The following is a 26,133-nucleotide window of genomic DNA, read 5'->3' on the forward strand; positions in this document are numbered from 1 at the left end:
GCCTCCCACGTCCCCAGCTGCGCTAATCTACGGCCGAGAGCCGCGCGCCAGGCGAGAGCAAACGATGGCCGAGCGGCCGTGCCCGCCGCGGGTCCCGCTCCGCAGCCGCCATTGCCCCCTCGTGGACAGTGCGGTGCAGTGAGGTGCTGGAGTGGCAGCCGCCAGTAAAGGTTTCCATTCAAAAGTGACTTGTCTGAGAATTTTTTAGGCTTTGAAGTAAATTTTTTAGGCGATGAAGTAAATTAATATATTACTTGCATTCCTGACAAACGTTCCCACTCTGAGCGCTCAGCGACTGTTCCTTGAATGACTTAACCCCCACGTCTGATAAAGGATTTTCAACGAATATTAGCGATTTCACTAAGAAGAAAGACCAGATGTCTGTGTCTGGGACTGTACGTGGACATCTTTTACCCACTGGAGCCTGCTAGCAAGAAGGGAACGAGAATGAAAAGAGCAAAGTAAGGAAGATGCTGTGTTTGACAAGTTAAGAGGCTAAGTTAAGGGTGGTGTACAAAGGGAGGCACTGGAGAGCTTACAAAATAAGCATCCCCAGAAAGCTAGCATTTTGCATGTGTCTCTTCCCCTTCCTAAAATGTATGTAGTGCAGTTAATGAGAGCTCAGACTTCTGAGCTAGGGTGCTGAGTTTGAATCTACCTTCTGACAATGCCTAGCTATATGGCCTTGAGCAAGTCACTTATTGCATGTACCTCCTCCTAGGGTGGTTGTGGAGATGCAGTAATATGTAATGTAATCTCAATTTTACAGATGAGGAAAATGAAACAGAGAGATTAATATATAGTCAATACTCTACATGCTAAACACAATTTAAGTGTTTGCTGCCGCTGTTGCTGTTGCTGTTGTTATTTTGGAAAGCGAAAACCCTGTCCTGTTTCATAAAAAAAAAAATAGGGGTCCCAAAATCACAAACCCACGGTGTATGCACCAGGATGAGTTCTAGTGTTCAGACCCCTACTCCTTGTCTGAGAGCAGTGATCATTTCTCTCCATTTATCTGTTTCACTATATTTGTATCATTTTAAAGATAAGTAGAATGATAATCACTTCCTGAAATATTAATCCGCTCCGACCTCATGTAGTTGCCTTGTGTCATGTCTTCTTTTCCTTCTGTGTGTAATTTGCCCAAAGCTTTTTCTTCTCATGATTCCCTTATTAAGTCTGCCTAATTATTCTTTTGAAGACATCTCTAATTGGCATTCAGCATTCATTTATCATTAATTGCAACCTGTCCTCTGACCCTTTTCAAGGAAATCTGGGAAACAGGCCAGAAGAGTATACAATTCTTGTAAAGCCCTTGGTATTCTAAGCTTCCTGCACAAAACCACCAACCCAGTATACCAGAATTACTCCCACAGTGTTTATTTCTAATGCAAAACCTTAATTCAATTCAGTAAGCAAATTCTGAATTACAACATTTTTAGCTGAAAATTCTATGTTAGGACTCTTCTTACAGTAAGCAACAGAGGCCATTGAATTTCAATGTCAACAATTTATGTGGTCAGAAACATCAAGTCAACATTTACTGAAGATCCAGAATACAATTTATTTTACTTATTGACTCATGAGAAGCTAACCTAGGATATTTCAGATAAATACATTTAGTTTCGCCCTTACTATTCATCTGGTAGTTACTTTTCAGGTTAAAGAGTTAAAGTAACATGGAACTTGCAATGCTTCAGGCTTTGAAACAAAGAGACTAAAAATCTATTTCAGGTGTGAAAATTCCAGGAGTTTGAGGTGATGACATTTACAGACGGGTTGGGCTGCTCCACAGAAACAATGGTTGAGGAAATATTGGGTGTCAGGTTGTTTGCAGCACCAGAGCACAAGCAAGTGTTCAGCTGGTAGGAATCTGGTGGAATGCCAGGCATCAGGCTTCTTGAAGGACAAGGACAGGCTATTCATGGTGCCTGGCCCTATGGCACCCAAGTGGTAAGGAAAAACCTTACCCGATACGGTCTTGGATTATAAAATGTGCTCAAGTATTAGAAACATAACTGTTTACTCAGGAAGTAGGTACAGTATTATATTTTTTAAAAATTTCTCTAGAAAATGGCATATATTATTTATCATTTAGTTTCACAGTTATCATTATAACTATCAGCTATTTCTATTTTTATGCTTTTGTAAAAACAAGTCATTAAAGGACACTTCATGGCCCTAAACAACTGTATCTTCACACTTCTTCCCTTGGCCTGACAGACATGTGGTGGCCAGGCCTCTGCCTCTTTCCATTCCTTTCTTCTACTAGAGAGAAGCCACAATGATTTCTTTGCAATTTCTGGAACAAGCCAAGCATATTTGTTCCTTGGATGTCTTTTAATAGACTTTATTTTTTTTTGGAGAAATTTTAGGTTCATAGTAAAATCGAGCAGAAGGTACAAAGATTTCCCATATAAATCTGCCCCTACACATGTAAAGCTTCCCCCACTATCAACATCCTCCACCAGAGTGGGGAATATTTTTTATAACCGACAAACCTACAGTAACACATCATTATTACCCAAACTCAATAGTTCGTTAGGATTTATTCTTAGTGTTGTACATTCTTTGAGTATGGACAAACATATAATGACATGTATCTGCCATTGTAGTATATCGTACAGAGTGGTTTCTCTGCCTAAAACTTGGTGCTCTGCCTAGTTCTCGCTCCCTCCCCCAACTCTTGGCAAACACTGGTCTTTTTACTATCTCCATAGTTTTGCTTTTTCCAGAGTATTATATGGTTGGATTCACAAAATATGGAGCCTTTTATGACTGGCTTCTTTCACCTGGTAATATGCATTTAAGTTTCCTCCACGTATTTTCATAGCCTTTTAGCTCATTACTTGTTGGCACTGGATAATATACCATTTCCTGGATGTATCACAGTTTATTTATCCCCTTACCTACTAAAGGACATCTTGGTTGCCTCCAGGTTTTGGCAACATTCCCATGCAGGTTTTTGTGTGGATGTTTTCAATTCATTTAGTAAATGCCAAGGAGTGCAATTACTGGATTGTATAGTAAGAGTATGTTTAGTTTTGTAAGAAACTGTCAACTGTCTGCCAAAGTGACTGTACCACTCTGCATTCTCACCAGCAATGAATGAGAGTTTCTGTTGCTCCACATGCTCACCGGCATTTGGTGTTGTCAGTGTTCTGGCTTTAGGCCATTCTAATAAGTGCATAGTGGTACCTCACTGCTGGTTTAATTAGCATTTCCCTGATGATATATGATGTAGAGCATCATTTCATGGGCATATTTACCATCTATATATCTTGGTGAGGTGTTTGTTAAGGTCGTTAGCCCATTTTAAAATCAGGTCGTTTGGTTTCTTATTATTAAGTTTTAAGAGAGAGATATATATCTATCTATCTATATATATATATATATATATATATACATATATATATATATATATATAGATAGATAGATATATATAACAACAGTCCTTCATCAGATGTCATTTGCAAATATTACTCCCAGTCTGTGGCTTGTATTCTTATTTTCTTGACATTGTCTTTTACAGAGCAGAAGTTTTTAATTTTAATGAAGTCCAGGTCATTAATTAGTTCTTATTTTGAGTTATATAAAAAAGTAATTGCCATACCCAAGGTCATTAGGTTTTCTCCCATGTCTTCTAGGAATTATGTAGCTTTGTATTTTACGTTTAGGTCTCTGATCCATTTTGAGTTAATTTTTGTGGGGAACTTTGTTGATTCTTCTGAATTTTCTACATGGATGATCATGTAGAAACAGTTTTATATTTTTTTCTTTCGAATCTGTATGCCTTTTATTTCCTGTTCTTCTTTATTGCATTAGCTGACTGATTTTGGTATTAGGATAATGCTGGCCTCACAGGATGAGTTAGGAATTATTTCTTTTCTTCTATCTTCTGAAAGAGATTATAGGGAATTTACATGATGTTTTTTCTTAAATATTTGGTAGAATTCACCAGTGAACGCATCTGAACCTAGTGCTTTTTGTTTTATAAGGTTATTCATTGTTGATACAATTTCTTTAATAGATGTAAGCCTATTCGGATTATCTATTTCTTCTTATGTGAGTGTTAGCATGTCATCTTTCAAGGAATAGGTCTGTTTCACCTGGGTTATCACATTTATAGTCATAGAGTTTCATAATAGTCCTTTATTATTCTTTTAATGTCCATGGGATCTGTAATTGCATTCCCTCTTTCATTTCTGATATTAGCAATTTGTGTTCTCTTTTTCTTAGCCTGGCTAGAGACTTATGGATTTTATTGATCTTTTCAAAGAGCCAGCTTTTCATTTTATTGATTTTTCTTTATCAATTTTTCTGTTATCAGTTTCATTGATTTCTGCTCTAATTTTTATTATTTCATTTCTTCAGCTTACTTTGTATGTAATTTGCTCTTCTGTTTCTAGTTTCCCAAGGTAGAAGCTTAGATAGCTGAGTTAAAATCTTTCTTCTTTTTTAATATATACATTTACTGCTATAAATTTTCCTTTACTGCCTTCACTTCATGCCACATCTAACATTTTTATAAGTTGTCTTTTTATTTTCATTTAGTCCAAAATATTTTTTCAATTTCTCCTGAGATTTCTTCTTTAACCTATGTATTATTTATAAATGTGTTGTTTAATGTTCATATATTTGGGGATTTTTCTGGCTATTTTTCTATTATTGATTTCTAGTATAGTTCCACTGTGGTCTAAGAACAGATATTGTATCATTTCTTTTCTTTTAAATATTTTAAGGTGTGTTTTTATGGTAGATTTTGGTGGATGTTACATGTGAGCTTCAGAAAAATGTTTATTATGCTGTTGAAGAAAGTAGTCTATACACATCCATTATATACAGTAAACCGATAGGATTGTTGAGTTTAATTATGTCCCTACAAATCTTCTTCCTGCTAGATCTATCCATTTCTGAAAGAGAAATGTTGAAGTCTCAACTATAATAGCGGATTCATCTATCTGTTTCTCCCGGCAGTTCTATCAGTTTTTGTGTCATGTATTTTGACACAGTGATTTTTGAGCATACATGTTATGGCTTCTTGGAGAGTTATCCTTTTATCATTATGTAATGCCTTTCTTTATCCCCAATAACTTTCCTTACTCTGAAATAAGTTCTTTATGAAATTAAGATATTTATTTCTGTCTTCTTTTGATTAGTGTTAGCATAGTACATCTTTATCAATTCATTCATTTTTAATCTGTATGTGTCTTCATATTTCAAGTGGATTTCATGTAGGCAACATATAATTGGGTCTTATTTTTTTTATCCCTTTTGATGATTTCTTTCTTTTAATTGGTGCATTTAGACCTTTGACATTTAAAAAAACTGTTGATAGAGTTGGGTTGATGTCTACCATATTTGTTACTGCTTTCGATTTCTTGCCCTTGTTCCTTATTTCCATTTTTGTCTTCCACTCTTTTTCTGCCTTTTAGAGTTTTAATTGAGCATTTTAAGATTCCATTTTTTCTCCTTTCTTAGCATATCAGTTATACTTCATTTTTAGTGGTGGCACTAGAGTTTGCAATACACATTTACAACTAAGCTAAGTTCACTTTCAAATAACACGATATTGCTTCACAAGTAGTGTCATTACCTTATAATAAAATAATACTAATTCTTCCTGTTCATTGTGTCATTGGTATCATCTATTTCACTTCTATATAAGCAAATATAAGCATATACATATATGCATATATAAGCATGGATGTGTATGGATGTATGTATATATATATATACACACACACATACATATACATAGCATACATAGTCAAATAAAGTCTTACTATTATTTTGAACAAACTGATACGTGTTAAGTCAATTAGAAATAAGAAAACTGAAAGATTTTTTTTTATGTTCTCCAATATCTCCTTTATCTCGATTTGAGTTTCTGACCTATATCATTTTTTCTCTGTAAATAACTTCTTTTAACATTTCTTACAAGTCCTCTATTGTCAACAAATTCTCACGGTTTTTACTTTTTAAGAGTCTTTATTTCTCAGGGTGCAGAATTCTAGGTTGGTGTTTTTTTTCTCCTAATACTTAAAATATTTCACTCCACTGCTTCTTATTTATATGATTTCTGAGAAGTGAGATGTAATTCTTAGTTTTGCTCCTCTATGCATCAAGACATATTTTTCTCTGGCTTCTTTCAGGTTTTTTTTCTTTATCTTTCATTTTCTTTAATTTAGAATGATATGCCTTGGCATAGTCTTTGTTTTTGTTTCTTTTTTTCCAGCATTTATCCTGCTTGGTATTCTCTGAACTTCTTGGGTCTTTAGTTTGGTATCCAACATTAATCTGAGAAATTTCTCAATCACTGTTTCAAATATTTCTTCTGTTCCTTCCTTTCCTCTCCTCTGGTATTCCCATTATGTTTATGTTATATTTTTTGTGGTCGTCCCACAGTTCTTTGTTATTCTGTTCCAGGTTATTTATTTATTTATTTGTTCATCTGTTTGTTTTCCATTTGCTCAATCAGTTTTGGAGGTTTCTGTTAAGATATCTTTGAGTTCAGAGATTCTTTCCTTGGTCTTGTCCAGTCTACTATAAGCCCATAAAAGGCATGTATTTTTTATCTATAACATTTTTTTTATTCTTTCTTAGAATTTTCAAACCTTTGCTTACATTTCCCATCTGTTCTTGACTGATGTCTGTTTATCCACTAGTGCCCTTAGTATATTAATTAAAGTTGTTTTAAATTCCCAATCCGATAATTCCATGCATGAATCCGGTCCTGATACTTGCTCTTTCTCCTTCTTCCAACTGTGTTCTTTGCCTTTAATGTGACTTGTAATATTTTCTTGAGATTGATGAAACTTTCACCACTGACTAATTTATATTTGTATTTGGCTATTTGTATAGTATTATAGATAACACTGTCTCTATATTTTACTTATAAGCTCTTTGTATAATGTATCAAGCATTACACAAATATATATACAGGATTTTATAAACACTTTCACCTTTTAAATCTTATTTCCTGCTGTATTTTCACAGCAGCTCTTCCATGGCAGAGTAGATAATATTGTCTCTACCGTCACAGAGCAGGAAACCCAACTGCAGAGAGGGGTGTCTCTGCTGAGGTCATGTGGCGGAGGGTTGGCCCAACAGCTGTCCTGAGAAATTTCATTATCTGAATCACAAGTCTGCCCCCTGTTGGCTCCTCAAAACTGTTACTGTTAAAGTGTATTGAAGCTTTACAGTTTTGTGTTTGAAAAGAAGCCTACTTACTGTGTCTCTGTGTCTATTTGGTTTCAACAGCACCATGAGCTCCATGAAAGCAGGGGTTTTTATTTGCTTCATTTGCTGTGGAATGCCCAGACTATTAAATCAAATAAATATATGTCAAACGAATGAATGAGAGCATGAAACTTTCCAAACCTTAATTTCTTAGTCTGAAAAATAGGGGTAAAAATAACTCGATTCATGAGGTCGTAACAGGATTTAATTAAGTAACAAGTTCATACGGTGATTTACAATGCATAAAAGTATTTTAATACAATTCAAAATATAATCCAATTCTTAATTAAAAGCAATTTCCCAAATTGTGCGATTCATTCTTGGAGTAGAGAGCTCGTTGACTTAGACACATTTTCGCATTTGGATTCCATAGCATTCACCTCTTCCACAGTGGTATTTACAGTGGAGAACGCAACACAAGTACTTAGAGAAGTATCCACCACTGTTAGACAAATCCCTCATTTTTTCAGTGCTGGGCCCCCTTCACACACAGCTCATTCCTACTCCAAAATCAGACCAAGGACCTTGTTCAGTATTCATTATCTAACAGCTCCCTTTATAAATTATCCTCTCTCCTCGAATGTTTCCTAAATTAACTCAGCTGTTGACTAATGGGTGTGTTCTTGTAGATACAATTTCCCTGTTTCCTATTTACTGTACCTTTTTGCATTGTAGCCTCTTTCTTCCCATTGTCAATATATATGTACAATCCCATAGTTTATAACTCAATATTTCTCAGTGTTTTGTACCAGAAGTCATAAGTTTTCAAGCCAAAGCCAAAATCTGGCCTAATGTTTAGTTCGACCACCAATTAAGTTTTATGCAATTTCTCATTCATTCAATAATATGGGTTTCTGACTTCTTTGGTAAAAAATCAGAAGTCCTAGCTATAGTGGGCCAGCATTTAGCTTATTCCCTTTAGATAGGGCATGTGTTTGCAAGTTCATCACAGTCCTCACTACTCTTTGGTGTCTTGTACCCAAGACTTAAATCACCTCTCATCTCAGACAGTTTGTCCCTTAAAGATTTTCCAGGGCAAAAGCAATCACCCCAGTAATGTCACCATGAATAATGCAAATCTCTCTCTGCCACAGCCTTCTTCCAAGCACCACACCCATTTCCAAATATGTTCTGAGTATCTCCCACAGAATATCTGCCAGTCTGTCCTTTCGTCTTTCCTTCTTTGTTTCCTTCCTTCTTTTTTTTTTTTTTTTTTTAGACAGAGACTAGGGAGCTGGTGGGTGAAATTGATTTGGAAACGTATGATATGTGCAATGGTTAGGGTGCAGGCAGGAAATTATGGAATTTAGCAAACCAGGGAGGGGGTTAGGATGGTAGTCAGGAAAGGCTTTCTGATGCAAACAGTGCCTAATTAATTAGATTAATTCAAGCTAAAATGGGATGAGGAAAGGGTAGAAGATGCCTTTCATTTCAGGAGGATTGACAAAAGTCAGAAACCACGAGCTCATTCTGCCTCCTTCGTTTATCGTACCAATATTTGAGTGTCTGCTATGTTTGGGCCACTCACTATTCTAGTGGTAGCCATGGAACTTAGAATTGTGGGGCCCCTAGGTAACCGAGTGGATAAAGGGATCATTTGTTGGGATAAGGAATACATGAAAGCAGGTTTTGGCTAGGGAAGATGAATACAGTTTTGGATGTTGAGTTCGAGATGCTCGTAAGACACCCAGGTGGAAAAGTTCAGCAGACAGTCACACCAAGAGGTCTGAAACCCAGAGGAGATGAAGGATGCAGCATAGAGTTAGAAGTCAGTGTCCTTAGGTGGTAATCAAAGAGCTGTGAGATGGGAAATTACCAGAGTAAGAGAGTGTACATAAGAGATAGGAACCAATGACAGATAACCTCCTGTCGTCACTCCATTTCCTCTGCATGCCTGAGAAGGAGGGATCCTATAGGTAAGAGGAAACTTAGGAGAGTTATATCTTAGAAAATAAGGGGAAAATTTTTCAAGGAATGGAGGGGAACTGTCACATCAGAAAAAGATAAAGAACATCTATTTGGATTTAGCCAAAGAGGTCATTCAAGAGATTCACAGTGTCCAAACCCTGCTGGCTGACCCCAGGCCTGCTGCCTCCTGGGTTTTTTCCTCTGATGACAGCACCAGCATGCAGAGAAGCTCCCAAGGTGGAAACTTCAGAGTTCCCCTTAACTGCTGCTGCGCTCCTCATCTCCTACCTGTATCCTAATGTTAGCTCCTCTTCTCGATCCCACCACCACCTGAGTTCAAGCTACATTTCTTACTATATTGGACAGTTGAGAATGCCCTCTTAAATGCCCTGGTATTATTTATTTTCCACTTTAGTCATAGTAGCTTTCCCAGTGTTTCTTCAACAGACAATATGCTTTTCAAGACTTGGGACTTTTACAAAGGCTCTTTCCTCTACCTACTATACCCACCTCTTCACCTGCTTGGCAAAACTGTTAGTTATTCTTCCTTTGAAATCTCATTTCTCTTCCCCCAAGAAGCTTTTCTTGGCAACCCTGGCAGGATAATTTATCCCTTCCCTTGTGTTCTCACAGCGTTCTGTTCATACCTGTTTTGTGACATCTATCCCATTGCATAAGGATGCACTTCCGATCTATCCATCTGTACCCTCTATGGATTTCAGGGTGAAAATTCCAAGAGTTTGAGGTGATGGTTTTCAAAAAGTGGCATTATCCTTGGTTCATACCTATATTCCCTCTGGCTGTGTCTCTCTGTTCCTCTGATCAATTCTAGTGAGGCCTTTATCTCATTAACATATCAGAACTCCATTCATACACCTTTGCCTGGAAGTCAGAAATTACAGGAGAATCTGAATTCAAAGAAGTAATTGAATAAAAAAACTTAAAAGAATAAACAATCAAACAAAACATAAAATTTACTAAAGATTGATTTTCACAATATATTGACAAATTTCCTAAGACATCTATCCAAACACTAACTAATGTTGCTACCATGAGAAAATGACTTGGAGGAGAAACGAGTATGTATATATTGGATGGGACATTTATTGCATTAAGAACTTAATCAACACAGCATTCTAGGAGAGTGTTGCCATTTATAAATTAGATTTTGTCAAGGCTTAAAACTATGTGCTCATCTAGTAATCTAATTTACACAAGATGGGTACAGAGCAGACCTAATATTGAAATTTGAGAGACATATGCTTACATATGAGCTATAAATAACATTTTCAGTAAGAGGTCATCAATTCAAATTTCCTCATGAAGCAGGCAGGTAACATAAATGAGCCTGGGGGATGGGCAGGGAGCACTCAGGAGTTGGGGGCCTGCAGTGAATTGAGGACAGCCCTTCCCATCTAAAAGAGACACGACATTGAGACTCATTCCTGCCCCTTGTTCGCATGCCAGAAGAAGGGCCCAGTATTGCTACTATGGCTTGACTTTTCTAAGAAACCAGAAATCATGATTTGTATGTAAAATGTCCTGATTTTTAAAACTTTGTGTGAGGTAAATAACACGTGTCCAAGGGCAGCGTCTGCTCTGTTCTGTCCAGTTTGCAGCACCCATTCTGAAAGTCCACGTTATTTCTCTCCTGCCTTAACGCTAGCTTGAGAAAGAATATCTGAGCCCCGCAGAGCAATGCTGTATACTATGGATTCTGCTTCTCCCAGAAGTGTTTAAAGATCTTCAAGGACAAGGCAGACATCTGGAGGAGGAGCCCATTTCCAATAAAGGTGGGATAACGAATTTTCCCCAGAGCAGCTGTGGACTAGTTCCTCTTTTAGAGGAAATCTCTGCTCCCTTTAAGATGACAAATGTCATTCAAATGTCTCCTGTCATAACAGGAAAAGGTAGGCTGCTTGTTATTAAACATTTTCCCCACCCTACTCTATGCATATTAGCCAAACTAAGAGAACGTATTTATAAAAATCAGAGGACAATGGAGGAGTGGCACAATGGAACACATGACTTTTCAGGGAATAGATATAGCACTGACATCAACAAATTCACATCAAGAGCTATAGAGCCACCAAGTACAATTGTCACAGTTTTGTAAACTGACTCAGACATATACCTAAGGAAAAAATTACAAAACGAAAAAGCGTACATCCATACTTTATTAAATCCATAGTATTACACACATACACACACACACACACACACAACCAGACACACTGCTGGTATATCATATAAGTTTAAAAAATTAAGATTGAGCCAAACAAAACATTTGAGTGAACATGGACAGTTTTCTTGTTTTAGAAAATCTTGTGAATGAATTTTTAGTAAAGAATCCTATTAACATATGGGACAGTTATGTAAAGAGTCTTTATAAATTTATATTTCTATATAAAATATTTTATGTTTCTATATAAAATAACATCCCAGTACCTGGAAATTAGTCTAATGTCTAAATTAAGCATGTAGAAAAATTATAAGCCTAAAATATTTTTTAAAGAATCATCTACAAACTTCCAGTGATTAAATAAATAAGTTACAGGGATATAATGTATAGTCAATAATAAAATAACTTTGTATGGTGACAGATAGTTACTACACTTATCGTAGTGATAACATTGTAAAGTATATAAATGTCGAATTACTATGTTGTACACCTCAAACTAATATAATATATGTCAACTATATTTTAATAAGTTAAAAGGGGAAAAAAGCATCATTATCGCAGGCACCACATAAGAGTCTCGAGCTTCATGCTTTAATGCAAAGTGGCAAGGAGGGTCAGGAACCGGCAGAAGACCTAACAGTGCCGTTTTAGTGTCCAGAAGGGAGGGGTGTTTGCACTGCTTGGCAATGATTTTCAAAGCTGAGCTCTCAAGAGCAAGAGGTTTTGCCCTGGCAAGATCATCAGGCTTTATTCTATTCCAACAAGACACTCAGTGAACCCAACTTTATGTTAAGCCAAACTACTGCTGGAAGGAGATGAGGTGAGGCTGCCTGCCCAACTAAAGTGGGATTTTTCCTTTAAAACAGATCCTAAGAAGCCTCTTAACATTTTCTATTTATGCTGCTTATCGAAATCTGGGCTCCCGAAAAATATAAGGCAAGTGTGAGCAACGAATTTACATGTAGTCTAGATGCGAAGCTTCTTAAGTGCACATCCTTGGAGCAACTGCTTGCTGGGGAGGGAGGGCACTGAGAAGGTCACTTAGGGGCACTATTTATCCTTAATTCAACCTTCAACTCTATCTAATGAGAATCTATGATAGGAAAGGAAAAGACTCCATCGTTGCTCAGATTGGTCCATAAATACATTTCCGGTTTTCTTGAGGGTGAGGGATAAGGAAAGAAGGAACTTGCAATAATACCAACCTTAGAAGCTGTTACAACCTAACTGAGATTTTCCAGGATATTCCTGGTGTTCTTTTCCCTCTATTCAGTCTTAAGAACAAGCCCTGCTTAGTTCATCAACCAGTTAACAAATATTTCTTGATCAACTATAATGTGTCAAACTAGAGATAAAAATATGAATAAATGAGGTGCTACTGTCTGACGATGAGGGTAGGAAGAAGTGAGACAGAGAGATATAGACACAAACAGATCATTTGATAATTTCAATGTAGTGTGTTAATCATATGCACACTTATGTAGATACACATACAAATATATGTTAATAATATGTTATATGTGTGTATGTGTGTGTATTTATATACCATATGTATGTATACAATACCAATGCTAATTTTTTATAAAGTGCATGTTAATCATATTACAAATATTATCACAGTTAATATTCACCTAAAAAAAGCATCATTATCGCAGGCAGCACATAAGAGTCCCTAAAAGTGTTGTTTTGAGGACTGTCACCCCCAAATGATAAAGGAGGAAATTGCAACTCAGGGAACTCATGACTTTTCTAAGCTCTAAAAAACTGCTAAGTGGAGGTATGGGACTGACCCCACGTCTGCCTGATGCCAGGCCGCAGTCCCAGCCACCACTCTGGACTTCCTCTCATATGAGGGAGACACAAAGGAGCAGATATCTGAGGTTTGGTTTTTCTATTTTGTTTTTGTTGTAAGTCTTCTGAATGGGTATTAAACTCACATAATTCGAAACTCAGCAGCATAAGGTATACAAAGGAAAGTCTTGCTCCCACACCGTCCACTCTGTACGTCCAGCCTTCTCCACTATCTGCCCAAAACTTTCGTACCTTCTTGTTATTCCGGAGTTCCCTTATACTAATATGCTAACTCCTCCCCCTCCATTACACAAAGGAGGCCACTGCACACATTGTTCTGCAACTTCCTCTTTAAATTTAATGATGTATTTAGCAATATTTCCACTTCAGGGTCTGCAGAGTATCCCCATTCTTTTTTATAGCACATAACATCACATTATATGGACGCACCAAACTTTTTTTTAAATGTTCCATTCCCCATTTGATGGACATTTCTGGATCCTATCTTGACCACGCTACCTTACTGAATTCTGTCATTGTTCGTAGTAATTTTTCTACTGATTATTTTCAGTTTTTCTGAATTACAATATCATTTCCAAATTTACACCTCTAATTTTCTTTTCTTACATCATGTCTTTGGCCATTGCCAGACCTGAGTTTTCGAAGGAGTAGGGCTTAGTCAAAGAGAAGATTGGTATTCCAGGTAGGAAAATTATTAAGAACACAAAGATGTAAAATACCATGGGGAGTGCTGAGGAATACAGGAAATGAGCAATATTATGGTGTAAAATAATACCAGGTGAGGTGTAGAAGGAGTTAAGGAAAACGTGCCGTAAGGAGACTGGACTGTATGCGGGATGAGAGGCACTAGAGAGGAAGGAAATAGAAAGATCGGGCAGTATTTCAACAGAGCCTTTGAAAGGTGGGGAGCCTGACTCAAAAAGCTCCCTAGGGAACTGCTGAACGATTCCAGGTGAAATATGTGATAAAGATAAACAACGTCACCAGGCAGAGTAAGAAAACGGTAAGAACAATACTTAGAAGGTAAGCTGGCAAGCTGTGATGATTCAGAGGCTTGGGGATGGAGAATCCAGATGGAGACGCCATGGTGTCCTTAAGTGAGATAAGGAATGCAGGTGGAGAAACAAGTTTTAGGAGGAGGAGGAGAAATGATCATCTTGACGTATATTTGTCTAAATAAAGGGAAGGTATTCTGTTACCTCAAGTTTACTACCTGAGATGCCTGATGGGCATGTTGGTTTCTCATTTGGCAAATGGAAGAGCTAGAACTTAAACATAGCTTTCTTAATGCCAAAATCAGCAGTTATTCCATTGAGCATGCTGCTTTCAAAGTAAGCAGAGCATGCAAAAGAACATAATTGAAAACAAGCACAGATGGTTAAAACGAGGTGAACTTCAGGAGAGAAATAGCGAAGTATGCTAGCCGGACAGATTATGATCACATAAGGAGCAGAATCCTAACAATTGGAGCTTTGACCCAGGCCAGGTAACCAAAATTTAGAGAATATAAATGGGAAATAATAATTTTTAAAGTTTATACACATTTAAGTCATCCCCCTTTACCAGCCCTGTTGGGAAAGTCACCACGAGCCCTGAATGTCCCTGCACATTCTTGCTGGTTATGCTAAGAAAGCAAGGCCCTGGCCACACTTCACCCAGGCATTTCTCTGGGTTGTGTTTTCAAAGAGCAATCTTAAGGTATGAGATAATGGCTCGCTCTGGGACAAAGGGGAGGGTGTTTACTACTGGTCGTAAAACAGTAGGTTCCCCAAACTCAGTGTCTTCTCCTATAATCCAACTCACTGCATTCCTGACCCTTGAGAGATGTCCATCTGGGCCCTTCGTGTTACCCTCACAGGACTCGGGGGAGGGAGGTGGCAAGAGGCACCAATGGAAACATGCTGGTGGTCATGCTGCTGCTTGCCATACTGTGAGTACTGAAGTCCCATCCCTCTGAAGAACAAGCAGACGTCTTTTGCCAGCAACCATGAAACAGTAAACAGGCTAGTTTATTAGCTCAAAAATAGGCTAAAATAAAATAAAGTCCCAGATACTGACCATCCCCACCCCTGCCAATTTGGTACTCAGGGAGCCCCGTTAGCAGCCAAAAATATGGCAGGAAAAGCAAGACCATGGAGCCCATGGAACTTTTTTGTACCTGAACAGGGCACCCTCAATCTCCTCTGTCCACCCTCATTGTGTGCATAATGCGAGAGGATGTCATAGCTTGTTGCACTCTCATTACTAATTTTGGCTCTTAAGCAAAGCGAGTGAGGCTAGATTGTCCTAAAAGCTCAGCATTGAGTTTCCACTCAGTCATTTTCGTATTTGTCATTCTCTCCAGTTTACTGGTTGTGCCCTCTACCCTGATCTTTCGCAATGCCACCTGCATCCATCAACAGCCCAGAATCACCATTACTTACAGTACAGACAGCAGTTGTGAGAGAGGAAATGCAGAACCAACCCTTTAAGAATACATAGCAATCATTAATTGCTTTCTCATTGTTTTTATAACACTTTCCCCTGGTAAGTAATGCTTTGCTTTGGCCTGAGACCCAAGATTCATCCCCAAGCACAGGAGAAAGTGTAAATCAGAAATAAACCAGCTCATCCAAGGATTGGTTTATCATCATCTGGTGGTTCAGAAAACCTCAAGGCTTGAATTAAAATTAAGCTGGTCCCATATTGCCAGCACCCCTCAAACAAACCAAAAAAAAAAAAAAAAAAAAGTCTTTTTTTGAGAATGATTACATAAGTAAGTCTAGGCTTCAAAATATTCCTATAACTTATTTTTTGAACGCAACCTCAACTCTCAGTGATAGCCAAAAATATGAGGACACAGAGCATGAATAAGAACCAAGAGCAACAACAGTCTGTCTGAATTGGAATTCAGCCTCCATGGTTTACCTAGGGCAGGTTACTTAACCGTTAAGCCTTAATTTCCACACCTTTAATGTGTACCTACCTCATACAGTTGCTTTTAGGGTTATATTAGTTAATATACTCGAAGTGCTTAAAATGGCTTTAGACAGTCCTCAATAACTATCAGCCATTAAAACCCCAAACTACTCAGCTTAGTGTTAGGGTTTCATAGTCAGGGCGTATAACCAGCCGCTTCCCTCCACCTGGAGCGTCTGTTCTGGATTCATTTTCCCCTTGGGCTTCTGTCATGTCAATCCTCCTGCCACTCGAAAGCTACGGCACGAGTTTAAACAAAAATCTATCCACCCATCATGTCCATCTCCTTAATACCAGTGCGACATGTAGATTTAAATTTTTTTTTTAATTTACCAAAATACCGAAAGAAAACAAAAGAGAATGTATGTGAAAAATATAAAGCCTCTGGCTCTCAGGTTAGAGGTCCGTACTCCTGCCACAGCTTCCAGCCTCCAGCACCGCCGCCTGCGGCCCGTCTGCCCCCCAACTCAGCGCAGAGCAGCTCCCTCACAGCTTCGAAGGGGCGTGGGCTCTTCAACCTAACCCTTTGCCTTCAGCTCTCAGCGTCTCCCTCCCCGTAAAACTGTATGGCCTACGGTGAGAAGTACTTACTGTTCAACGACTTGATTGTTCCGTAACAGGCTGAAGAATGGGTCTAATTGGTTTCTGGTAAGAGAAATCAGGTGACGGGCCTGTAAGGACTTCACCTCAGGTGGGTCTTAGCTGCTTCTCTCCACAAAGAAGACACCATCCCCACAATGCACCAAGTGCTACGAGAGAGCACCATGCAGGTCCAGGATGTATTTGCAGGAGCCCCCATCACCAGTCCCCGGCTTTGCTCTGTGTCTTGAGGTCTGACCCCCTTCTGGCTACATTTCTCAGGCTCCCCTGTCAGCTAATGTCCAGCTGGGTTTGCCTACTGGGAGGTGCAGGAGGGAGACTGTAAAGTGGGAGGAAGAGAGAAGCCAGATTATCTCCCTACCCCTATTGTGGGGGTGCTCTGGGAGCAGCTGCACCTCTTCATCACCAGGCTTTCCCTGACAGGCCCACCACTACTAGCATCTGCTGGGTGAAACTGGCCTCTTCTCTTTCACCCTGTAAACTTGTAGTCGAAGAAGCTTCCTGCTGTTGCTAATCTCCGTGTCGCCTCACTGTGTGCCCTGTTTGGCTTTTCATCTTTTTCTATCACCTGTGTAACACAGAATGTGCATTAAATCCCCTGTTTCAAGTAGCGATAATGGTTTCTACTTTAGTGGGAACTGGACTGATACAAATATCCTCCTAATGATGTGATCATGATATTTACATAGGAAAAATTGTACACATATGGTAACATGGGCTGGGCATTCTGAAGTTCTATCTTAAAAGATGTTTGAAAAATCTACCCTTTCCTGAATTCTGTTTATTGCTGAAGATCTCAAAGGTGCATCCTCACCACCACCAGCACCCTAGCCAACGTAAAAGATGTCCTGTGCCTGGGAGGGAGGAGAACAGCACGGAGTATGACATGAAGCAGACATTCCTTTTTTTTACCCAATGCAATGGCATTATAAGGGGAAAAGCCGAGTTTTATTTCCTCTCTTCAGTGCATTTAAGCTCACCGATAGATTTCCTGGCTTCATAAAGCAAAACCACAATGAAATACCACCTCACACAGCTAGAGTGGCTATTGTCGACAAGACAAGACATAAGTGTTGGAGAGGATGTGAAGAAAAAGAAACCCTCATACATTGCTGGTGGGAATGTAAACTGATGCAGCCTTTATGCAAAATGGTATGGAGGTTCCTCAAAAAATTAAGAATTGAGGTACCATATATGATTCAGCAATCCCTCCTCTGGGTACCTACCTGAAAAATCTGAAAACACTTAATTCATAATGATATATGTACTTGTATGTTCATTGCAGCATTATTCACAATAACCTAAATGTCCTTCGATGGATGATTGGGTAAAGAAGATGTGGTACTTGTATGTGATGGAACACTACTCAATCGTAAAAAATGATAACATCTTGCCATTTGTGACAACATGGATAGATCTTGAGAGTGTCATGTTAAGTAAAGTAAGTCAGATGGAAAAGGGCGAGAACCATATTATTTCACTCAAATGTGGGATATAAAACAGAAAACAACAAGTTAATAAACAAAGCAAATGAACAAACTCATCAACACAGACAACAGTATGTTGGTTACCAGAGGGGAAGGGTACTGGGGGAAAGTATAAACAGGGTAAAAGGGGTCAGATATGTGGTGATGGAAAGAGACTAGACTTTGGGCGGTAAGCACACAATGTAATATACAGATGATGTATTATAGAATTATACACTTGAAACTTATATAATGTTATTAACCAATGTTACCCCAATCATTTTGCTTTAAAAAAGTTTCCTGGCTTTGTACCAGTTCTCATGTCCTACCACCTTTTTGCAGTAGCTGACTCAGAACTTTTTAACTGTGCAGATCAATTAACTTCCACAGCACTAGGTTGTCCATCATCCCTCTTCTGTTGGTATTTCTCCTCTGCCTCCTTTAGCATTTTTTTTTCATAGTTTTAGCTCTTAAGCGTATATACTCAAATTCATACCTCCAGCCTTGCTTGTCTTCCAGGCAGGCATTTGGAAAGAAAGGATGAGAGCTCGTTTCCACAGGCCCTGCCCATCAGTGGCCTATTCAATGCACAGAGGATCAAGTTCTGTTTTTGTTCTGCCCTATCTCCATAGTTACATATGTCCATTCTACCGAGCTGAAACTCTTAAAGCGCCTTTGGAATTAATAGATTGAGCAGTATAGAATTGCTCTTGAACAGGAGCGCGATAAGATTAACTTTTTGTTTTATCTCCCCATCCAAACTCCTGTGCCAGCTCCACCTGCCTCCTAGCCTCATGTTGCAGCCTTCAAAGTTCAAACATTCAGTCTGGTCAGGCTGGTCTCTTCACTGATCCCCTTCACAAGGAAGGATCTCTCTCCTAGACTGATAAATCGCAAAGCAGAGTGATACAATGGAATGAAGTCAAGGTCAGACTGCCAGGGCTCAAACCCTGGTTCTCTCTCTTGCTAACACTGGACAAGCTTTCTCTGCTCTGGTATCCTTGGTTGTAAAATGAGGGAAATAATAATTTCTATATCATAGGGTTGTTGGAAGGACTAAGTGATTAAATACATGTAAAGTACTTAGAACATTCCTGGCAGTTGGGTCACATGTGATTCAAAAACCAGGCAGTGAGGAGCTATGTTACCTGTTTCTCTGCAATAACTTGGCTGTGTCACTGTGCAGTCATCAAATAGGAATATGACTTTCTAAGTTTAACCAATATTTTATATCATATTCCAATTGCATGGAAGTACAGATTGCTATGTCTTAGAAAAACATTCCTCTGCTTACAGAAGGATTCTTCTTTCCTCCCTTCCACCATTCAAATTCTATCCCATTCTTCAAGAGCCAATGTAAGTTCCACTCATGGAACTCTTTCCTGATGCTTTAGCCTACACCAAACTCTCATTTCTGGAAATGTTTGTATGGTAGGTTCACAGCATACAAGTTAGCACTGAATTGTTTTTGTGGGTCAATATGTTTTGTTGGGGTCTGCAGGGTCTCCTCAAAAAATAGTTCTCTACTTCTTAGACTGAGTTCTGAACCAGTGGAGAACTATACCAAATGGTTGTTGGCAGGTGAAAACTAACTTCTCATCTTTATTATCAACCCTGCTAAATTGTAGAATATACTATGGAGTGAGAGTCAAATGAGCTTCCAACAACGTCATCCTTGTGGAATTGTCCTCAGAGTCACTCCACTCCAAGTGAGTCGCCACTGCTCCTGGGGAAAACAAGAAGAGGGACATGAGAAGCCAGGGCTATATTTAAGGAAAAATCTTCCTGCAAACCAAGAAGTGGGATGGAGACCCACTCCTCTAGAAAATCTTCCCACGTGGACTATAAACTCTTTGCATTCAGAGCCTGTATTTTAAGCTTCTGATGCATTCTCTGTAATACTAATGATGGGCACATAACACCTGGTCATTAATAATCACTCCAGGTTCTGTTCTAATCATCGTCCATACAGAAGCCTAATCAATACTTACAACAACTCCATGAAGTAGCTGGTAGTAACACTGATGTTTTATAGATGAGCATAGAGTTGATATGGTTAATAAATGGTGAAGCTAGGATTTAAACCCAGTCTGGCTTCAGAGTTTACTGTTTTAACCACTGTCTGCTACTGCCCTGATTAAATTGAAGTGCAATAGTGTTGGTGGAAATGGAGATTTTGAGAATTCAGGAGCTAGATGGGAAAAACCTTGTTAATGACAAGTTAAGAGTTCTGTAAGTAATAACTAATACTTAGAGAAAATCATTGGAGAAGATTCTACAACATATTTCCTTTTTTTAAAACTGTAAGAAATCCTGTGAAATAATCAATCATGCGCTACCATATAAATTTGGAAAGAGGTCTGTTAATTCACCCTACTGAACTACTGAAATAATTTCCTTATATAATACTTAGTCATGATACAAAAATGAATCAAAGTGGCTCACATTTGATTGAAAAAGAAAATAGTCTCTGGCTGGCTTTTTTGTTGCTCATAGGATGAAACTGCAATTTTTTCTATAATAGATAAAGAAGTTTTCCTTTGTTTTGCGGTTTTACAGGATGGTGTGAAACTTAAAATCTTGTCCAAATATTGATTATATTTAACACTATAGCTTTGCATTGTATATGTGATCAATTTCAGCCTGAATCCTAAGTAAAAAATAGCCTTCAGTTGTTTTATCTATTTACCACTAGAGGGCACTGTCTAGTCTTTTATCTGTAAAAAGCCAAGCTTTAAATGCTCTGCTTTGTTTCCTGTGTATTAGAGGAGACATGAAAGGCTGTTTCATTGTCTCGGGTTTATTATCACGAAGTTATCTAAAGTAAGAAATAAACTTCAAATCAAGCCCGCTGATGGTGACCACTATTAATTCCGGGCCATGTTCTGAGGTGCTTTAGATACATTACCTCTGAACCCCATGATACCATAATTTTGCAGACGAGGAGATTGAAGCACAGGAAAGTCACATAACATCCCCCAAGGTCACACCATTGCACAACAAGGACTTAATTCAGGCTGTGAACCCAGATCAGGATTGGTGAATAAAAGAGGAAAATTTCCATGATGCCACTAGCAGATTTCCTGGCCTGAGAGGAGGCTGAGGGGAGTTTGTTCCACCTAGTAGAACATTTGGCAATTTGTGCTGATGATGGGAAGCTATACGGGGTTACAAATAAATAATAGGAACAACTCTAAATGCAATTTACAGCTAAGCAGAGCCTGAAAACACAGCTATCTAGATGTACTAGACGCTTCGTTTTCAATTCTCCTTAATCCAGTTCATCCCTGCCCTGTCTGCTTGAATGTAGTGTGATCATTTAAGGGGCCAGATACAACGAGACAGTTTCTTTCATAAAAAAACTATGTTTCTGTCTCAGACTTATGGGTGACCTTCATCAACTACTCTTTCTTGGGTGATCATGATGTAAATGTATATGCCCAGGAAAGGAGACATTTTTACATGTAATGTCTATGGATCTTGATGGTATAGTTTCTAAGTATGAAATCGTGCTGTAATAACTACCTATCTTTCCACAAATATGGCTGCATTTGGCAGTAATGTGCATTAAATTTATCCCACATGCTAATTAACAACTCTTTTGAAATTGATGAGGCATGTATTTGATGCCATCAGTATTAATAAATATCAGTTCCAATATTATCCTGAGTCTCAACCTGTTCATTAAGATCATAATGAGTTGAGCATTATTCATTATAATGCCCTTGCATTTTCTAGTCTAGGCTCTGTTTAATAAGCTGCTTATATTATTTTTATATGAGAAGATGGAAAATAAAATTTCGGTCCTGACTATACCAGTTATACATAAAAAAAGGTATCTAGATTCACCCTGTATTAAACACATCTTACCCCAAGATAAAACTACTTAACTCTTGTTCTTCAAACATATGAATAAAGAGAACATGCTATCTATCAGTGAGAGTTATATTCTATACAGAACCAAGAATTATCATTTTAGTTCTGTAATCTTAGCCTACTAAGCCATTTCATTATTAAGTCTGTGAAATATAAAATCATAGAGCTAAAAAAATCTGGGGGAAAAAAGCAAGCAAACTTGGAAATTTTATATATTCCACTCATTCCAAACACTCATTTCAATTGAGTTAAGCATCAGGCGCTTTCATTGTAGAAATGTCTTCGACTGGGATCTGGTTTTCCACCCCTCTTCTCCTCTGGGATCTTGGAGCAGCTGTTGTTTCCCAAATGAACCTGTTAATATAGATTTGGATTTGTAAATTACTACTTTGTTCTAATGATAAATAAGCTAGTTAATTCCATTAACTAAAAGCCTCTGAAAGAGAGCGACAGCATCTAAGCACTTTTCAATCACTTTGTAAGAGCATAGCATGCTGTTCAGAGCAGTTCTATCACAATATTGGTGCAAGAGGTGGACCCAGGAGTGCACAGGAGACAGACCTCATTACAGTCTATTTTGGTTACTGGCTTTTCAAGACCTCAGAACTGTCTCCTGGGCTTGAGATTTATTCTTCTTTACTCAAGGCAACAACAGCTGTGTTTGATAGAAGCAAGATCCAAATCATAGCAGATCAGGGGACTCAAAGTTTTCATTCTAGTAAGATGAATACAAACTAGCACAGTGATCCCTGGGGAACTCCACATAGATTTTTTTTTTTTTTTTTTTAGGCAAGACAACCCTTGGTTGACTCACAGATTGCAAGGACCTTGTTAGCTTACAACCCCTTATTTTTTATTTTTTTACACCTACAGCACCTGGTCTTCCTATGTAGTCTCTCATTCAAGTACTAACCAGGCCTGACCCTGCTTAGCTTCCAAGGTTAGATGGGATTGGGCTTGTTCAGGGTGGCGTGGCCATAGACTACATAGATTTTTAAAGCCTCAAAATCAAGGTCATAAGTGGAATAGTGGATTAAGAATAACTGAGTATAATTTTTTAATTACATTTTTATCTTAAAATAATTGAAGTTTCACTTGCAGTTGTAAGAAACAGAGATGATAACATCTTACAGAACATCTTACAATACAATATCACTATATTGATACTCTGGGCACATAAAACCTTACAGGTAAGGAAAACTAGTTAAAAATATCTGAGAATCACCCCAGAGAGAATAAAAATATAAATAAGAGGGCAAGCACTGTGCGTGCCATGTTGATGAGCAGCGAGGGAGAAGGGAAAGAAGAATTAAATTTATTAAAACATGTTTTTTTATACATGGTATTTCTCTTCTTTCAGAATGTCTCCTTTGGAAGGAATAGTACGCTTCTTCCCTGGTGTTTATATAAAAGGTAGCACTGTGTAATGTTTGAAAAAGGATAAGAACAGGAATAAATCAGTTAAAAGTAAATACCTGTCTGAAAGTAGTTTTCCTTTATCCTTCAAAAAGGGTGATGTTGCTATCTTCTGGAAAATTACCAGGTCAGCCCGTATTTAGTCTAGCTCCTTGGGACGGCTATAATTTTGTTAAGTCCTGCAGTTAATAAACATTAATGAAGCATCTAAATGATATATAGAGTTCCACTTAAAATTTTATGCTGCATCGTTCTGTTTCCAGTATTTTGTTTTTGTGAGTTACGTTGGCTTAAGCATTATGGGATGTTTAGCATCCCTGGTTCCTGGGCACTGAATGCTGGAGGTGCCCAGGATACTGACAATACCTGGTTGACAACCATTTTCAAACTCGCCCTGTCATAAGCACCACAGAGGACATCAACCAAATACAGATTCAAGGGCTTTCCACCTCCCCACTTGAATTAATCTCAGTTGGAGGGATCCAGAAATTTACATCTAACAAGAACTCCAGGTGATTCTTAAAACTAGACAAATTTAGAAAACAATAACTATGTCCTTCCTCCCTTTTGTATGATCTGATTTGTCGATGTGATCTCAATGGCTTTTTGTCATATCACAAGTTTGCTACAGTCTGAAGTCACCTGATAAATCCTTTTCTCATCTCTGCAATGCTAGTGAATGAGTGATGCAGGACAGGGTGAATACCCCTGATTGGGGGCTCATGTCCCTCACCAAAAGAATCTTTGGGGATTCTTGACTGAGAGCAGGAAAGAATTCAAGTACCTGCCAGAGTTAGAGACAAAGAAAAGCTTATGAGAGAAGGAATAACCCTCCATAGACAGCATGAGAATGAGAGAAACCCCGAGAGTTCAAGGAGTTCAGGTGAGATCCGTTTTCCTTTCCTGGGATAGGTGTGCAGTGTTAGGGCATGGTGGAAGTGGTCATTGGTAATCTCAGCGGGAATCTTCCTGTAGGTTCCCTGTGGTCTGGCCCTATGCTGATCGGCCAGGTTCCCGTGTCAGGTGGCACGTAACACAATCTGAATACAACTCGATTTAATATTTAATTATCATGTTTTTTCCCTATCTCATAAGGACAAGAGAAATTTACGTCACTTAATGGGATTGACAGGTAGGAGAGACAAAGAGGTATGCTCAGTCTGCCATCTTAAAGTAGAAGTGATCCAGATGGGAATATAGTCTTCAAAACCTGATGTGCCTTAAATGATTTTTTTCATTGTACTAAAAAGCTTATTCTACAATTTATTTATTTTTATCATGACACAGCTTTTTACCTTGCTACAGTGTACTTTTTAAGAAATATGTACTTGCATACCACTTGACAGAGCAATGTAAAGCTCTTTAAAGACTTGGCTTTAGTAAACAAAAAAATCAATTTGTAGAATTTTAGAAAAACCAAGTAGACTTTAGAAATGAGCAATAATTCTGATCTACTAATGAAGCATTTTATTTTTTTAATAATATCTTTATAAAAGATACAGTTAGAATGTGTCCCATAAGCTTATGTAGAAGATATGCCTTTGGGAGTATTCTCATAGGTATTCGTAATAATCAAAATAGTGGCTATTGTGTAAATACCTGATATTTATTGGGTGTAAATACCTGATATTTATTGGGCGACAAACCATACATACTAGCCTGCCCAGAATGTCCCAATTTTATCATGAATGTCATATCCCTAGAAACTCCTCAGGCGTTGGTGAACTGGGCCTGTTGGTCATCCTACATCTTGATCTCATTTAATCTTCAAAACACCCATATGTGATAGGTACTGTAATTATCCCCATTTTACAGATAAGGAAACTGAGGCATTAGAGGAGTTAAGCAAACTGACCAAGGCTAGAAAGTCACAAAGTTGGCACTCAAACTCCAGTCCATCTACATTTGTTTGCTTTCAAATCCCACTTTCTTAATTATTCTTTTCTTCTCCATGAAGCTATAGTCCTTAAAGATTCAGTTATTTCTTCCTTATACTGAGGATAAAATCGATTTATGGACTTAGCACCAAAATAAAGCCTATTTAGAATTTCCTGGAAAATTAAAAAGTCAGTTTCACAAGAAAATAATTGTATCCCATTCAATAGCAACAGTAAATTAAAGCCACATCAAGTTCTCCCAGGCTTTGAATGTTCCTTGGAGAATTTGAGGATACTGGGCTGGAGGAGCTAAAACAAGAGCAGAGGGAAATTCCAGCCTTTTGAAGAGCAATGTTTCAGGAGAATGGTATGTGCCTGACAGCTGCCTGGAGGAGCATAGCAACCCCGGGGTAAGGTTTCATGCAGGGAAGTGATGGTGGCTGTCCCATCCAGTCGAAACCACTAGGGAGGGGAGGAAAGGTGATACGCTTTCCTGGCCTGCCATTCGGCCAAGACAGCTCATTTGCTTTTTCCTGATTAATAAATGCTGAGCTTAAGCGAAGTTCTGGGATGCATCCATAGTTCAAATTGGAAGGTAATTTGCAATGCAGTGAAAGCTAAATTTTAGGAAAAAATGCTATTTCTGCTTATTGCGTTTTTATGGAATCATAACCTCTTGAGATTATTGGTCTTGAACGTTTTGATTTCTTTGGAATAACCCAACGGAGATGAGACATGCTCATCAAATGAATAAACCACCTGCTTTCTGCTGAAATTATCCTAAGTAGATAAAACC

The 26,133-nt window shown here is 38.3% G+C and overlaps 1 pseudogene; it reads right to left on the reverse strand.

The window, feature by feature from the left end:
* Positions 1 to 22,908: 22,908 nt before the first annotated feature.
* Positions 22,909 to 23,027, reverse strand: LOC118607621 (annotated as a pseudogene).
* Between the last annotated feature and the right edge of the window lie 3,106 nt (positions 23,028 to 26,133).

This window comes from Rousettus aegyptiacus, unplaced genomic scaffold (genome assembly GCF_014176215.1).
Source record: "Rousettus aegyptiacus isolate mRouAeg1 unplaced genomic scaffold, mRouAeg1.p scaffold_m13_p_8, whole genome shotgun sequence".
NCBI classification, from domain to species: Eukaryota; Metazoa; Chordata; class Mammalia; order Chiroptera; family Pteropodidae; genus Rousettus; species Rousettus aegyptiacus.